The sequence below is a fragment of the Anolis carolinensis genome, chromosome 1 (assembly GCF_035594765.1).
Source record: "Anolis carolinensis isolate JA03-04 chromosome 1, rAnoCar3.1.pri, whole genome shotgun sequence".
Taxonomy (NCBI): Eukaryota; Metazoa; Chordata; class Lepidosauria; order Squamata; family Dactyloidae; genus Anolis; species Anolis carolinensis.
The window spans coordinates 145,795,043-145,812,138 of record NC_085841.1 but is presented as its reverse complement, the minus strand read 5'-3'; the positions used below and the strand labels follow the sequence as shown (position 1 = coordinate 145,812,138).

Below are 17,096 nucleotides of genomic sequence, written 5' to 3'. Positions count from 1 at the left end.
TCGTCATATTTTTAGTTAATATCATAGTTTTGTCAAAGTTTATTTTTAGTCCTGAGATTTCTTCAAATTCTTTAAATTTTGCTAGCCATAGTTTCATTGTTTTTATTGGGTCCTCTATTATGCATATCAAGTCATCGGCGAATGCCCTGATTTTATAATTGCATTTCCTAATATTAGTACCTTTTAGTTGGGGGTCATTTCTGATTGTGTTTAGTAAAATTTCTATTGAGAAAATAAATAGGAGGGGGGATAAGGGGCAGCCCTGTCTGGTTCCTTTCTGAATTTTGAAATTTTTAGATTCGAATGAGTTTATTTTTATTTTAGCTTCTTGTTTATCGTAAATTTGATTAATCGCATTAGTAAATTTGTATCCCATATCCAATTCTTTTATCAATAGTTTGAAAAGATCCCAATTTAAATTATCGAATGCTTTTTCCATATCAATTGTTAGTAAAGCCAATTCTTCCTTTTTTGTACATTCGTAGTGCTCAATTATATTTATGATCTCCCTCACATTATCCCTCATTTGTCTTTGGGGCAAGAACCCCGTTTGCTCCTCTCCTATCCATTCCGTCAAAAATGTCTTAATTCTCTCTGCGAGTATATTTGCAAATATTTTGTAGTCCGAATTTAACAGGGAAATGGGTCTGTAATTTTTCACATTTTTTGGGTCTTGTCCTTCTTTTGGAATTACTGTTATCGTTGCGTAGCGCCAAGAGTTTGGTATTTCTTTATTATCTAAAACGTCATTCATGATTTTCTTTAGAAATGGAATCATTTCTTCTGCGAAGGTCTTGTAATAAAGTCCGTTTAATCCATCCGGCCCGGGGGCTTCATTACTCTCCATATTGTTTATCGCTTTTAGGATTTCTTTCTCCGATATTTTTTTGTTTAATAGTTCTCTTTGTTTCTCTGATATTTTAGCTATTTTTTGCTTACTAAGAAATTCCCCTATTTTGTCTTTCCTGATGTAGCCTTTCGAATATAATTTACTATAAAATTTATTAAATTGGGCCGCTATCTCCTGCTCTGTTGTAAATCTCTTCCCATCTGAATTTATTTCCAATATGATACTTCCCTGTTTTTTCTTTTTAATTTTCCAGGCCAACCATTTTCCCGGTTTGTTGGCATTTTGAAAATGTTTTTGTTTAAGAAATTTCAATTTTTTGGGTTTCTTCTAAATCTATGGAGATCATTTGTTTTTTCAATAATTCCAGATCTTGTTTTATTTTCCCATTTGTTGGTTCCTGTTTTAATTTTTTCTCGTTTATGCTAATTTCTTCAAATATCTTGGTCCTTATCTCATTTTTTATTTTATTTTTCTGGACATTTTGTTGGATAAAATGTCCCCGCATGTATGCTTTGCTCGCATCCCAAATCACTTGTGTGGGGACATCTGTTGTGTTGTTTATTTCAAAATATTCTTTGAGAATTTTTTTGTTTTTAGTAATATCTTCTTCTGTTCTAATAAGATTTCCATTTAGTCTCCAATTAAAGTTCCTCTGGGCCCTATTAATTGTAAATTCTATTGGGCAATGATCCGAGATGTATCGGGGAGCAATTTTTATTTTTTCTACTTTGGGGATCAATGGGGGGGTCATCCAGACCATATCAATTCTCGTCCAAGTACAGTGTCTATTGGAAAAGTAAGTATAGTCTCTCTCTTTGTCATGGTGGGATCTCCATGCATCATTTAAGTCCCACTCTTGAAGTGCCTTCATTAAATTAGCTGGTAATTTACCTGTTAATTTATTCTTTTTTTTAATTAACGAATTTCCTTTTTTATCTATTTCTGGATCAATTATTCCGTTGAAGTCTCCCAGGATTATTAATTCATCAAATTCTTGCTCATCTATTTTCTTTTTTAAGTTTTCTAGGAAGGTTGTTTTTGTACCATTTGGCGCGTATATGTTGCAAATTAGGATTGTCTGATTACCTAGCCTGATTTTTGCACCCACCAATCTACCGTCCTCATCTTTAAAGGCTGGCACAGGGTTTAGTTTCTCATTTATATATAGAACTACCCCCCTTTTTTTTCCTTAGCTGAGGAAAAGAATTCTATGCCTAAACCTTTTTGAGTTAATAATGCGTTGTGTCTCTGGCAGATGTGAGTTTCTTGGAGGGCGATTAAATCAAATCTCAACTTCCTTAGGTGGTTGAATAGTCTATTTCTTTTATTAGGTGAATTTATTCCATTAATATTGTTTGAGTGACATTTTATTTCCATAGTTTGTTTCTAGTCTTCTTTTCCTTCTTGTTCTTCTAGATCAATTAGATTTGGTGGTTGTGTCTCGTGTTTAGTAGAATACTTTTCTGGTGAGATGGCTCTGGCTCTTTTCTTTTCTCGTTCTTCTTCCAATGGACTGATGTTCGGATTAGGCTTTGTTTTTTCTTTCGTTAACATTTTATAGAATTCCTTGGCTTTATCTTCCGTTGTTATCCAGTGTTGTTCTTGTTTGTAGGTGGCCATAATGCCTTCTTTCCGTTCCCACCTAAATCTGATTTGCCGTTTCTTGAGTTCTTCCGTGAGAGATATTTCTTCCGTTTTTGCATCGTACTCGACGCGTGTTCCTTGAGAATTGTTACTTTTATTCCTTTAAATCGGATAGTGTTTTTTTTGCTAATCCTCAACACTTCTTCTCTTGTCTTTCTTCTCTCGAACTGAACCACCACATCTCTTGCCACTTTGTTTCTTTTTGAGAAGTTCGTAGTTACTCTAAATGCTCTCTCTAAACTATCCTCCATTTCTTCGTCCTGTATTTGTAACAGGTCTGCTAGGATTTGTGTTACAATTTGTTTTATATTTTCTTTTGGTTCTTCTACTATATTTCTTATTCTTATTTGGCACTCCAGTTCTTTTCTTTAAAATTTTTCCTGTCTTTCCTCCAGTTTGGCACTCTTTAATTCCAATTTTTCTAATTTAGATTTGAAATTTTCCTGTGTCGTTTCTAGTTTTTTATTGTCCTCTTTTATCTCTTTGATATCTTCCTGCAGACCTTTCATTTCTTTTTTCATTTCTGTAAATTCTTCGGTTAGTTCTTTCTTCATCATTAACATCTGATCCTGAAATATTTTTTGGTTATCCACAATTCTCTGAAGTTCTCTCATCACGTCTTTCAGATTCACTTCCTCTGGAATTGATCCTCTAATTGAGGTGAATTTCTTGTCTTCCATCTTCGCCTTTGGGGTGGCCATCTTCTTATGGTGTAATATCAGCTTTGCTTTCTCTAAGTCAGAAGACTATGTTACAATGTTAAACAGTTAACAATATTTCATGTTTTGTACCATAAGATTTTATAAGTCTATTGTGGGAGAAAGAACTATCAGGGAAAAGACACTAAATCCCTTTACCCAAGTGTCACAATTGATCTATGGGGGGGGGGGGGTAGACTATATACAGTTTGTGGATTTTATGATGAGGTTGAAAGGGGCTATGTATTTATTTATTTGTAAAAAAAACTTGTAGCCTCTTTCAAAAAAAAGTTCCTTTCCCCACCCCTTTTCTCTCTCTTTCCCTCCTCTCTTCTTCCCCCCTTGACCCTTCTTATATTCTGTTATTCCTTCCCAATGTTTTATCTGTCTATAAAAGTTCTTTCTATTCCCTCCTTATTCTCTCTTATTCCTCTTATTCTTATATTCAGTCCCACATCCAATCGGCTTCTTGTGCTTCTTATCTACATCCATCTCCTTTTCCTCTATCACCACTTCGTCTGCTTCTCGTCCTCGCTTCTCACCTCGCTTCCTCTCTTTCTTCTCTGTCGCCGTCTGTCCCTCCGTCAACCTCGTCTGCTTCCCGTCCTTGCCTCACGCCATACGCCTCCCTCCCGGGCCGTCCTTCCTCTTCCTCTTCGCCCGTTCGTCTACTTCTCATCCTTCTTTCGCCTTTCACGCCTTTCACGCCTCTTGTCACGTCGCCCCGCTCTCGCCCCACTCAGCGCCTTTCTTTTTGTTTCACATCTTCCTCTTCAGAGCCTCCCACCTAATCACAGTCCTCAGTCCTCCACAGACTCTATGATATATCTACTGCGGGGCTCAGGGTATTCTCTTGCTTTCTTGCTTCCTCTTTTTGTTATTTCTTTCGCTATATACCCTTTCCGGCTCTCTCTCTTTCATCCGGGGTCCAGGCTCTCCGTGATGTCAACGCTCTATTAGACTAAACAAACCGGCCTCAAGGTCGATCCTCCGCTTCTCCACCTCCCACCTGGCAATCTTCCAAGTAGGTTTTAATCTTTCAATATTTCAAAGCCTCCCATATAATAAATGGATCCGACCTTATTCATCCGTTTCTTCCTACTTTGGTCCATGTTTCCTTGTATAAGTTTTAGCTTGGTTTGACTGTGGTTCTCACACCCTCCCGTCCTTTTTTTTTTGAACGCTCCTCTTATCAGTTGTGGAGATTCTTTTTAGGGGGGGGGAATGGAGTACCTTGCTCTTTATGTCGATCTTCATTCTTTTTCTTCCCTTCCTTCCCTCTCTTCGGGTTTGCTGTGTCAGACACCAGAACCGTGGACACTGTGCGTCGATCCTTTCTTGTTAATATTTCTTGTGAGAAAGTTCTCCCAGATTTGGGGAAGTGCGGCCGGCGACCGTTATCGGGCTTCTTTCGACCCATCTGTTCTCTTCCGACCGGCTACCGCCACCCCTTGCCGGACCTCTCGGGCGCTCCCCTTGAGGGAGAGCGTCCTCTGGGTCTCTTGGCAGAGGTTGTGGTGGTTGGCTGCCTCCAGAACTCGATCCGCCCAGAGTTGGGGGTGTACTCAACCCCTATTCGGTCAAAGAAGAGTCTAGTGCCCGAGAGCTCTCAGGGCACTCGACCGGTCGCCATGATGCCGCACCCGGAAGTCAAAAAACTGTCTATCTCAATACCCATCAATATATATATATGCGACCCTTTCAAGTATTTGAAGATGCTATAAATCACCTCTTAATCACTTGTTCTCCAAGCAAAACACACCCAACTTCTTCAAACCTTTAAAACACAAAAATCCCCTGGAACTTCTCAGGGACAGATTTATCTCTTCAAACGTGTGCATCTTACAAATGCCCAATAATATAGTTCAAATGCTATTTACTAAATAACAAATTTATCACCTTGATTTGATGGAGTTACTATTTTTAATCTTTGTGCTTTAATTACCATAATGGTTCCTGTCTAGGAGCCAAATGCCATTCACAGCAATTCCAAAATGAGCCTTCCCATCGAAAGTATGTGGGCTTGTGTTAAAATATACATGCCAAAAATTCACACATTCCAATTGCAATACAATTACAATAAACATCAGACAGTTATGTAGCATTTCTTTATGCTTCTTTGCCCTGTTCTGGATTGTGAGAATATGCCTTATCCCAGCCTTGACTATTCTGCATTGCTCCAAAGTACAAAGTTGCTATAGTATCTGTAATCCAAATCAATGGCTTCATGTTCTGTTCGTGGATGGAAGAGATGTATATATGTATGGCTATAACTCAATTAGGTACAAAACAGCTTACCAGCATCCTTTCTGATCACTTTGGGGGATGCCTTGTGTTGTCTTCTCAGAGTCTAAAAGGCCCAGTACTCCTCTTTTCATGTGTTGCTAGGTAGGCTGAAAGCGTGGAATTAAAACTTCAGCCCTGACCTACAACGTTTGGGGGTGTTGCACTTTCAAGCTTTATCCAGTTCAGCCAATCAAATAATTCCTCACATTGCCTCACATGAGGCTTCCGATCGCAACTTCCAATCCAAATCCAAACCGCAGAGCAATGACACTTTTAAACAAACAAATAGGGCACAAGACCCAGATCAAACATGGAGTGCTGCAACCACAGCATAAAAGCATACCTTCAGGCTTTGCAACTGGAGGATTGTCACAGCACAAGATGAGAAGCCCAGGAAACCTCATGTGGGAAAGAAAAGGTGCTTTAAAAATGTTAACCTTTCTCTCTAACTAATTTTCTATTCCCACTCCCCTATTGCATGCCATTTGTACAGGTTGAGTATCCCTTATCCGAAATGCTTGGGACCGGAAACATTTTGGATTTCAGATTTTGCAATACTTGTATTTGCACATAGTTACATGATGAGATATCTTGGAGATGAGTACCAAATCTAAACACAAAATTCATTTCTGTTTCATATGCACCTTAAACACAGCCTGAATCACATATTTTCAAAATAATTTTGAGCATGAAGCAAAGTTTTTGTAAACTGAACCATCAGAAAGCATGTCTGTTACTAGTTTAGCCACCAATGTGGACAATGTTGAATTTCAGAGTATTTCATTTTGGCATTCCAGTTAAGAGATGTCCAGCCTGTATTGATTTTTTCACCAGTGTGTTATACTGATTCTACTGGTGTTAGACTATATGAGTGTCAGAAGAGAGAAAGCAGGAGAGATTGACCGCTGTATATATCTGGATTTGCACACTTAGTAGGCTGGTCCCCTCTCCTTACCTTTCTTTTGGTGGTTCTTTTGCTGTTACCTAGAATTAGCCATTGGTCAATCATCAAAAAATGCTTTAAGCAAACAACCAAACCTAAATATAACGGTATAAGGAAATGCCTTACATATGAACTAGATCTTATATCAAGGGTCCATGTTGCCAGTGCTGTCTACACTAACTGGTAACAAGTCCCCAGTTGTCTTAGCAAAGGCTTTCCCAACCATCTGCTGCCTAGATTTTTGTGCTCTGGTAGCTATTGATGGCCACCAGGTGCTGACATTGGGACTGGGTATGGTATTGTATAGTTATCACACAAGCAACTCAAAAGATAGATAAGGTCCCAAGGAAATATGCAGCATGTAAAATCAGTGGATGTCTTACAACAGAAGATTTGACATTGCTATTAATTGAAATATAAGAGCTTCTGTGTTACAGTGGTTTGGCTGCTGGACTAGGATGCTGGAGACCAAGGTTCATATGTCTGCTTGAGCATAGAAATCTTCTGGGTAATCTTGGGCAAGTCATATTCTCTCAGCCTCAGAAGAAGGCAATGGCAAACCAGCTCTAAGTAAACCTTACAATGAAAACCCCATGATAGGGTTCACCTCAGGATCACCATAAGTTTGAAATTACTTGAAGCCATATGACAATACAAAGGCAGCATAACTACAGGATCACTCAGGTAGACTGAATGTGCATGTGGGAGAGAATTATGGGTCCTGCCTGAAAACAGTTAAAGGGCTTGTCAACACTTTAGTACCTTTGGTGAGCATCAAACCTTCAGTAAAACCAGTGTAATTTGATGACTGCGTAAATAAGTATTTTATTTTAAAACATGAGTCAGAAGATAATGTATGAAGGCCATGAGCCCATGGCAGTAGCTTCCTAAATCTAATCCTTAGCCATTTGAAAATATTCACTTACCTAAGGTCATTCTCTAAAAATACCAGCTCTCTGTAGGTGTAAGAGATCAATCACAGCAGAAAAAATAAACTGGGAAGGACAAACTGTACACCTCCACACTCTTCTTCTACTTGGTATTTATATTCATAGGATCATATTTGATGTTCTATATTTATTCAAAACGTTGCTGTGGGCAAAAGGGGATAAACGCAAACCAGACGTGAGTATAACTATATCTTAACCAGCATAATTTCTTGGATGTATGTACCATCAGTTGTAATCTTTAGGAAGATCAATTTGGAGACTGCTCTGAATTTCAAACCACATGTTTTTATTCCTACAGATGACTGCCCTTTCATTCCTATTCATTCAATTATCATTGATAATAACTTTGTAACTTTGTTACTTTTACTAATTTTGTTGTTGTGATGGTTGTTAAAAACACAAACATGTGTTTCATACATTTGATCGGGTGTTTTGCAATTTCTTCCTGTAGACATCATCATCATCATCATCCCACTTTATCTCTCTAAAAAAGAGACTCAAAGCAGCTCACAATAAAACTAATTCAACACAACACTGAAAACTGTACTTTTTGTAAGCTGCTGGGAAACTTTAATTGCCTTTGGAAATATCTTAGCTAAGCCTTTTCTTGGATATTAAGTGTAACCACTGCCCACCATTGCTCATTGTAACATGCAAAATATGACTTGGCTTCTATTTTTAACTACTTTAGGACAGACAAACTGTGTGACTGATGTCTTCAAGTTGTTCGGCTTCACCACACTGCACTGTATAACACTATGATTCCACCTTAACAGCCATGGCTCCATATTATGGAATCCTGGTATTAGCCTCACTAAACAACTGCAGATTTCCAAAAAAATATATATTGTCATAGCAAGTGGAATAATAGCCCAATGATAGTGTAGTGTGATAGGGTCAAGTAGGAATGTCTCTCACAAATGTGCATTAAGGAAGCACAGTGGAAGCAACAAGAACTCAATCCAGCATCATTGGCTGTGGAAGCAACTGATGGGGCCTAATAATTACTGACCTCAAGAGCATTATTCCTGGAGAAGACACATAAACCTCAAAGGCATCTACCATGTTAATGTGGAGTTAAGGTACATCTACACTGTAGAACAAATGTGGTTTGACAACACTTCAACTGCCATGGCTCAGTGTATGGAATCATAAAAGAAAAGGTTTTCCCTTGACATTAAGTCCAGTCGAATCCGTTTTTAAGCCGAAGAGCCAGCATTTTCCGTAGACGCCGCCAAGGTCATGTGGCCGGCATGACTGCATGGAGTGCTGTTACCTTCCCGCAGAAGCGGTACCTATTTATCTTCTCACATTTGCATGTTTTTGGACAGCTAAGTAGGCAGAAGCTAGAGCTAACAGCAGGAGCTCACCCCGCTCCCTGGATTCAAACCACTAACCTTTTGGTCAACAAGTTCAGCAGCTTAGTGGTTTAATCCGCTGCACCACTAGGGTGGGAGTAATGGAATAATCAGAGATAGCTTTACAAGGTCTAGCTTTCTCTGCCAAAGGACGCTTTGATTTAAATGGCATATCTGTTTTGAATGAAAAGCAGGATATAAGTGAATGAATGAATGATCTGTAATGAATGTTAATTTTGGTCAGTGTATTTTGTTTTGCATTACATATGTATTTTATATATTTTCTAGTGCTAATTTGTCAGAAGGGTGGGGAAAGGCACAAGGCAAAGCAGTCTTACAATTTTTTTATCATGTCAGAAGCAAATTGAGGCAAATCACTTTTGGTGTGAGAGAATCAGCCATCTTCAAAGATGTTGCCCAGGGGATGCCTGGATGTGTGGATCCTGTGAGGATCCTGTGAGGGGGCTTCTCTCATGTCCCCACATGGGAAGCTAGGGCTGACAGATGGGAACTCACCCCATCTCGTGGATTCGAACTGCCAACCTTCAGGTCAGCAGTTCAGCCAGCACAAGGGTTTTGCGCCATCACGGCTCCAGTCTTATGATTAGTAGGATCAAGAATACTTTGTGCAAAATCTCAGACTAAAGTAAGGCTGGGGTGTGACAGGTGCCACAGCAATGGTTGCCAAGTTTGGGAACATCCGTCTACAGCAGAGAGAGAACAGAAGGCTGTACTTCCTGCTGTGTAGGCCAGCACAGCTGTCACATTAAAAATAACTTTATTTGATGTATCAGGTTTGGGAGGTAATATTTTCATGTCAGTAGGCACCCATTTGCATTGGCTCTCCAGAAAACAATTACTAAGAGATAGGTCATGAGCAGTTAGGTTCAAGTTCCTGTTGCCCCCTAGGCTATTCAGTTGACTAGGGTGGGATGAGTCTCTTGGAAAACTTCCCAATCCTTAAAAAACAGAACAGAAAGGAGCTTTATCTTTTTCTAAAGAGCAGAAGTGACCAAATATCATGCCATGGTATGAACTATTACTGGCATACAAAAGAGTAAGTTAAACTGTGCAGTCTTAAGAGGTGGGTTCAGAGGGTACAACAGGACATATCTATCACCCCCATAAGTTAGCCGCTCCTGGTATAAGGTATATTTAATCTCTACTTTCTGCCAGGTTTCTTTACAGATTATTCGCAGCTCATAAAGCATAGTTTTTCCCTTCAGCTGAGGATAAGCAAACTGTAGAACAATGTAAAAAACCAGAGTTCACGTTGCCTGACATATAAAACATGAAGTAGGGTTTAAGGTTGCTGGAAAACTAAAAGGCAGCTGGTCAGGGACATGAGAGTTAGTTGTACCATGAGGAAGGGGAAAATATTCATCAAATATTCAGTGCACTATTGCATTTTTAGTATAATGAGAGTAACGTTTGGATTTTGTCTTTCTCTATGCCTTGGCCAACACAGGCAATAGTGAAGAATGATGGGAGCTGTAGTCTAACGACATTGAGGGGACACATAATCCTCTCCCTTCAGTGCATAAATAAATGAATGAATCCAGGGTTAGGATTTTCTGGGTGTTAGAGAAAACTACCCTAAAACAGCAGAGCATCCAAAAATATGCAAAAGCAGGATATTTATAGTTGAGCATTCAGCTCATAGCAAGCAGAGCATAAAGTGCCATGTGGCTGTAAAGAATTTAGAGCTTAGGAGACAAACATGCAGAGTTCAATCCTTAAAATTACAAAAGGTTTATTTACAAAAATAATAACTACATTTCTCAATAGTAAAGAACTGGTCCTAGCTACTCTAACTCCAGCTCTTCTTAGGTTCAAAAGAGAGGGGGAAATCACTAGGCATTTCATCTCCTGACTCACAAGCAGAAAGAGATCTCAATACACATAGCACACACCAAGAAGTAAAAGTAGAAGTCAAAGACAAAAGGCATGCACCTACAACGTATCTGTTCTACGCAACCAATCAGAATGAGAGCATTAACAGAGAGAAGAGAAGAAATTCCAACTGTAATTCAGGTGTTAGGCGGAAGGGATTTCACTCAGCCTATTCAAAGTTAACTAACTACTCCTCATTGAAGACTGGAAGCTTGGGCAGCATGGGGCTGAACTCCAACATCCAGATGGATAGAAAAACTGAGAATTCTGTTCTAGGGAGCATGATTTTGGGTGGTGTTCCCCAATCCGATACCCTCCTGACATGTGGAAGTATCTGGAGGGTGCTAGATTGGACTAGGTCTTTTATGTGGCTGAAGGTATGTAAACCCAGAATGTGATTTAGCATGTGCTCACAGTACGTTTTCATTCAACTCTAATATCATATATCCAGTCCAAATGCCTTTGACTCTCTTGTAGGCCAGATTGGAAATCAAGAAGTCACACCAGAAGCAGGGATGGAATATGTTGTGTAATAGTCATTCCAGAATCATGCAGGAGATAAGTAGGTATAATACACAAGCCTTTGCTCCATTTCAGCATCAGGGATAGGAAAAGTGACTCTCACATTGGGCTTTCTGGGAGTTATAATCCAAAAAGGTGACTTTTCAAATCTCTGGCAGTTCACAATATAAGAGCCTTCAAAATGAATTCACCTTTTTCCCAGTTGTGGTGGCAGCCTCAGGGTTCTGTGGCGCCCGAGGAAGAATGAAGAACGAAGACTACCCAGTAGTGACCCAGTAAATCCTGACACTTAATTGTGGTTCCTGTCCCCGTCTCCCCCCCTCCCCCCTCCCGGCTCAGTCCCATGCGGTTCCCAACTGGCGTCAAACCCACCCGCCCCATCCATTTTGAAGGCCTTGTGAATGAGGCCAGTTGGGAATTGTTCACAGCCTCAGCCTGATGGAGCAGTGTGGCTTCTCAAATAGCCTCATTCATGCTGCCTGCCCTGTGCTATGCCTGCTCTGGTGGGTGCATTACATTCCCTTCTTCAAAATTGAGGTATGCAGTACATTCGATGGCACATTATACTCAAGTAAATACAGTAGATGATTTTTAATTTGTGCTAGAAGGGACTTGAAAACATACTGCAATTCGCTTCTGGTGTGAGAGAATTGGCCATCTACAGAGACGTTGCCCAGGGGATGCTGGGATGTGTTGCTGGGAGGCTTATCTCATGTCCCAGCAAGCTAGAGCTGACAGATGGGTTCTCACTCCATCTCATGGATTCAAACCGGCAGCCTTCAGGTCAGCAACCCAACCTTCAATCAGCACAAGGGTTTAACCCATTGCGCCTCTACGGCTCTAATACAGTAGATGATCACCAACTAGGAATGAAGGAGTCAGTGAATTTGTGATCATTACTAAAGGTTCTTCATATTTTGCAAAGTCTCTCACAGTCTTTATCTGAACAGAAATACAATCTGAACAAAATTACACTGAAAAACCCCTTTTAATGAAGAAAATGTGTTTCCTAGACAATATATATAGTTCACTCTCAGTTAACTAGCACCCATAGGGATTGCTAGATACAAGATAAATGTAGTTTCCAGTTGCTTGAGAGTTACCATTAAAATAGGCCTAACTAATGCTAGGCATCATATGAAATACAGTAATTAAAAGCAAATTATGCCAAATAAGGGCAAACATAATATAACATAGTTTTACTGTATTAAACGTTCATTATTGTTTAAAGTATTTTTTGCTCTTTTTTTCATCAGTTGCTTGAGAGTTCTCTTTGCTTGAGTTCCAGTTACGTGAGATTCTACTGTAAACATTTTCTGTGTAGAAAAAGAAGTGTATTTCTTTGTAAACTACTTCCATAAAAAGCTTCAAAGCATAAATAGTTCTTAAAGTCCAAATGAAACTGTGTAACAAGACAAAGAATAGTGGAAAAAAATTCATTCCTGCTTCTGAAGATAAAGAAGGAAAAATTTGACATCCCTAGACTGACTTCCATCCAAAAATCTTCCAGCAGATCCCAACCTGATTATGGGATAAGGCTAGAAAGAAGCAATCAAGATATAGCTTGCAGCATCTTAACTATTCTTATCACTTTCTAAAGAATGTAAAGACCCTCTTTTCTTTTCCATGGTGGAAAGCATTAAAAGAACTATGAAACACAGTGGAAAGGTTAGTCTGATCTCCTATCTCCACAGTATGATGCCTCTAACAATGGTATTCTAAAGCAATCCGTCTCACATTTATTTCCAAGTGGCCTAATGGAAGAACATCACAGGCTATATTTAAAGAAAACACAGAAATCCACAGGCATGTTTCTTCACTGCATCCAATTGCATGAAGAGCAATGTTATGATCAAATACTTTTTCTCCCCCACTTGCAAACGCATTGTAAGGCATAACATGTATTATATTATTACATTATATTCCTCGACCTTCAGTCAGAACAAAGATGAGAACCAGTTGAAAAACCTGCAAACCTTGACTAAAGTCAAGGAGAAACAGTACCCTTACTTCTATAGCTAGACATTACAAGGCCTTCCTTTCTTACCCAGGACCAAGGTGACTCTGTATCTTCCGACGACATCTTGATGTGGTCTCTTTCCTCCATCGCCATTAGATTATGCTGCCAGGGCTGGTACTTTGTACTGGTCCCGGCTTCCGTCAGAAACAAAAATGCAACCTTAGAAGAAGACGTTGTTGACAACAAAGATCCAGAGAAAATTTCTCACTGATCATGTTTGCTTGCTAATTTAGCCGACTCAAGTTCTCGGAACCTCAGCCAGGATAAGAAACATGAGACTTTGCCCACTTGCTTTTCAACTGACTCCTTAAGTATCCCAGTTAAATCATGAGGCTCCCTGAGAACAGAGGTGTTTATACACACGGAGGATACAGCTTCTAGCAGGATGCATTTTCCATAGATTATTCAGAGACCTGCCCTTAAACTGGGAGTAAAGAAGAAAGGGTTTATCATTTACCATATACAGTAGAGTCTTGCTTATCCAACGTAAATGGGCCAGCAGAATGTTGGATAAGCGAAAATGTTGGATAATAAGGAGATATTAAGGGAAAGCCTATTAAACATCAAATTAGGTTATGATTTTACAAATTAAGCACCAAAACATTATGATATACAATAAATTTGACAAAAAAGTAGTTCAATACACAGTAATGCTATGTAGTAATTACTGTATTTATGAATTTAGCACCAAAATATCACGATGCATTGAAAACATTGACTACAAAAATGTGTTTTATAATCCAGAATGTTGGATAAGCAAGTGTTGGATAACTGAGATTCTACTGTATTTCCACTTGCATAAAATAGATCATCCAATTTTTTTTTTCGCAGATCCATCTTACTTAATGCAGCGTTGAATGTCTTGCTGCTTTAAGTTTCAGACTGAATTCTAAATATTTGAAGTATAGGGTCTAGCACCTTGCATTGGTCATATAAAGTGGACTCATCTACCACAGACATGGAAGACACCACCCACTGTTTCTAACTGAGAGAGTGTGACTTTCCTAGGGTCACCCAGTGGGTTTCTGTGGTTGAGCAAGAATTTTAACCCTGGTCTTCAGAGTCTTAACCCGATGCTAAAACCACTACACCATGTTAACTCTTTACTACCCACTACTGATAGGATAATATGAGCTTCAAACTTCGAATGTGCTACAAGAATATGCTTTGGACAGCTAAATTCTAGAAGGGTGTTTTCCTAAGTAGATTTGGATGCCATATTTCCATGTCATCAGTATGACCCTGTAGTTAAATGCTTATCTGACTTGTTGGTTTTAGTGGTGCATGCTTACATCTGTCTTTAAAAACAACCACCAAGCTCATCACAGATGGAGTTTCAATGTGTAACTAGATCTCATCTCCCAACTTGGCTCCCCAGACCTGCTTTAATAGCTAGCAGCTCATCAAGTGATGAAGATCCATTTTGCTGGTGATGAGGATGTAGCAGGATAACCTTCCCACCCATATCCTACTCATGACCTGTGCTGCAACAAGGAGTTGCAATAGGGATCCTGCTTCTGATTGTTGTGTTACAGATTGCTGATGAGAGTAGGCTGGAAACGTAATCCTACTGGAACCTGAATCCTAGCAGAACAGACACCATCATTTGTTGCGCCTGCTGGCTGTTAAGGTAATTTGGGAGAGCTATTTGAGATGATGGCGGTTTTCAATATGGAACATAGCTTAATATGAAGCAATTATGGATCTGTGCTTAGAGCCAGTGTAATTTAGTGGTTTGAGTGTTGGGCTACGATCCTGGAGACCAGTGTTTACTTCCCCACTCAGCCATGGAAACATAGTAGGTGACTTTGGGTGAGTCACACATTCTCAGTCCCAGAAAACCTCATGATACGGTAGGATCACCATAAATTAGAAATGACTTCAAGGCACAAAACAACAATAAGAACAAGAATTCTAGATCATGAATCTGTAACTGCAATGTACAGAATGCCTGTCAACAGAAATTAGAAATAGCTCACATGCAGTATACATGGAGTGGTTTGTATTATCTGTTCATGGGGGCCAGAGGGAGTCTGTTTCAAGCTATGTTGGGCTATTTTATGAGTAAATTTTGTCAAAGGGGTAAAGAATAGCCAAGGCATCAAGAAATGCAATATGATTGCTGCGTCCTCCTCCACACATTTCAGTTGTGTGAGGTGGACTGCCTCTTTCGTCCTCCTGACACTTTCCCGCCCCTTCCATTCATGTGAAGGGGAATCCACTTCTAGTTCAGCCCTCAAGATCCCATAGCGCAGCTGGTCTCACACCCACACGATGGACATGAACAAGGGGACACCTGTGGTGTTTAAAGACTGGTGTCTTAGCTTTGTCCTTGCAGACATCTGCATCTAATCTGTAAATGTCAGGGACAAAACAACCCTGCATCCACATTCTGCACATGATACTCCCCTCCATTTCATAAAAGCCAATGCTCTTGGCACCCACACTCTTCAATGGTGAGGGAACATCCCTCCATATAATCTTAAAGGGCTCTGTTGGATGGAACTCTTCAGAGGATCCATACTTTCCATATCCAATCACCCTAGACCTTCGTTTTTCATGTTTTCATGCATTCTTAAGAAAGAAGGGAAGTGAAATTTGAGAAGGTAATACATTCTTTGAGGATTTCTCTGGAGAGCAAGGTTCATAAGGTTCCACTAAGACATGGAAACTCACTGGTGACCTTGGGCAAGTCACATTCCTTCAGCTCAGAGGAAGAGAAGGCAAAGCCTCATCTGAACAAATCTAGCCTGATGGGTTCATTTATTGTTGCTAAAAATCAGAAATGATATGAAGACAAACCAGAATAGCAACAGTTCTATTTCATACCAACTTCAGATGATGGAACTGTAGACTCGATAATATATGATCACCAATTCCTTTAATTATATCAGCATGATTTTAATAGAATCATAGCTATAGTTGTTGAAATACCCTCAGTCCAATTCTCAGTTTTTCACAAATTCTGATTAATGGTACACATTTGACTAATTCAGGTCAATCTCTTAATGCAGGTTTATTGAAACAGAATTGAGACTGGCATACTAATGCTTATTGATACAACTGTTCGTCCATAAAAAATGTGAGATCTTTCCACCAGGTTATGTAACTACATATACTATTTTTAGCAGTCTAGTACAAGCTGATTATTGAAGCTAGTGTTGAATAAATAACGATGACTAAATGTACTTAGTGAAGTCCAATATTTAGCCAAAATTACACATTATACATTCAAGATTTGAGATACATATATTTTAGAGAAAATGAAGAACTAAGGATAGTGGGATAATATGATGCCATTTTTATATGAAACTAATGCATGGGTTGTTATAAAAGGTGTTTGAACTTAAAATTTCTCTCAAAAATTACATCTTGTCCTAATTTGTTAATCATCTCATTTATTCTGCAATCAAATCTAGCAATTTGGGAAGCAGAGTAAAAGTGAATCAACATGAGGTCTGTATCTCACTTCCATTGTGTAGTATCCTACCCTGATTTGACATATTTACTGCCACACACAGCTGTTTTAATCCAAACTGAAATATGTAGGAAAAGCTACATCAGAGTTTCATCATACCATTGCATCAGTACAAGGGGATGTGTAGGTATGTACCATATTACTCTGTGTCCAGACTCATGACCACTGTGGCTACTGGTTGGTTGGTTTGTTGTTGGTGTTGTTACCACCGTGCATGTACATATTCATAGCCTCTGTTTTCTGTCGTTCAGACCACCCACCTTTCACTGAACTGAGGCTACCTCTACACTGCCATATAATCCAGGTTATCAAGGCAGATAATCCACATTATCATCTTTGAACTGGATTATATGAATCTACACTGCCATATAATCCAGTTCAAAACAAATAATCTGGATTTTATATGGCAATGTAGAAGGAGCCTGAGTGCATATCTGGGCAGTTATCTCAGCCT

General features: G+C 39.3%; 1 long non-coding RNA gene across 3 annotated transcripts in view; it reads left to right on the top strand.

The window, feature by feature from the left end:
- Positions 1-17,096, top strand: part of LOC134299858 (uncharacterized) — a 99,850-nt gene that overhangs the window by 36,196 nt on the left and 46,558 nt on the right. The window contains exon 5 of one of the 3 annotated variants that reach the window (XR_010007104.1): positions 7,823-8,265. The exons of the other annotated variants lie outside the window; for them this stretch is intronic. This is a non-coding gene — a long non-coding RNA (uncharacterized LOC134299858). Of the gene's footprint in view, positions 1-7,822; positions 8,266-17,096 lie in introns of those variants that run through there. 3 annotated transcript variants of the gene reach the window in all.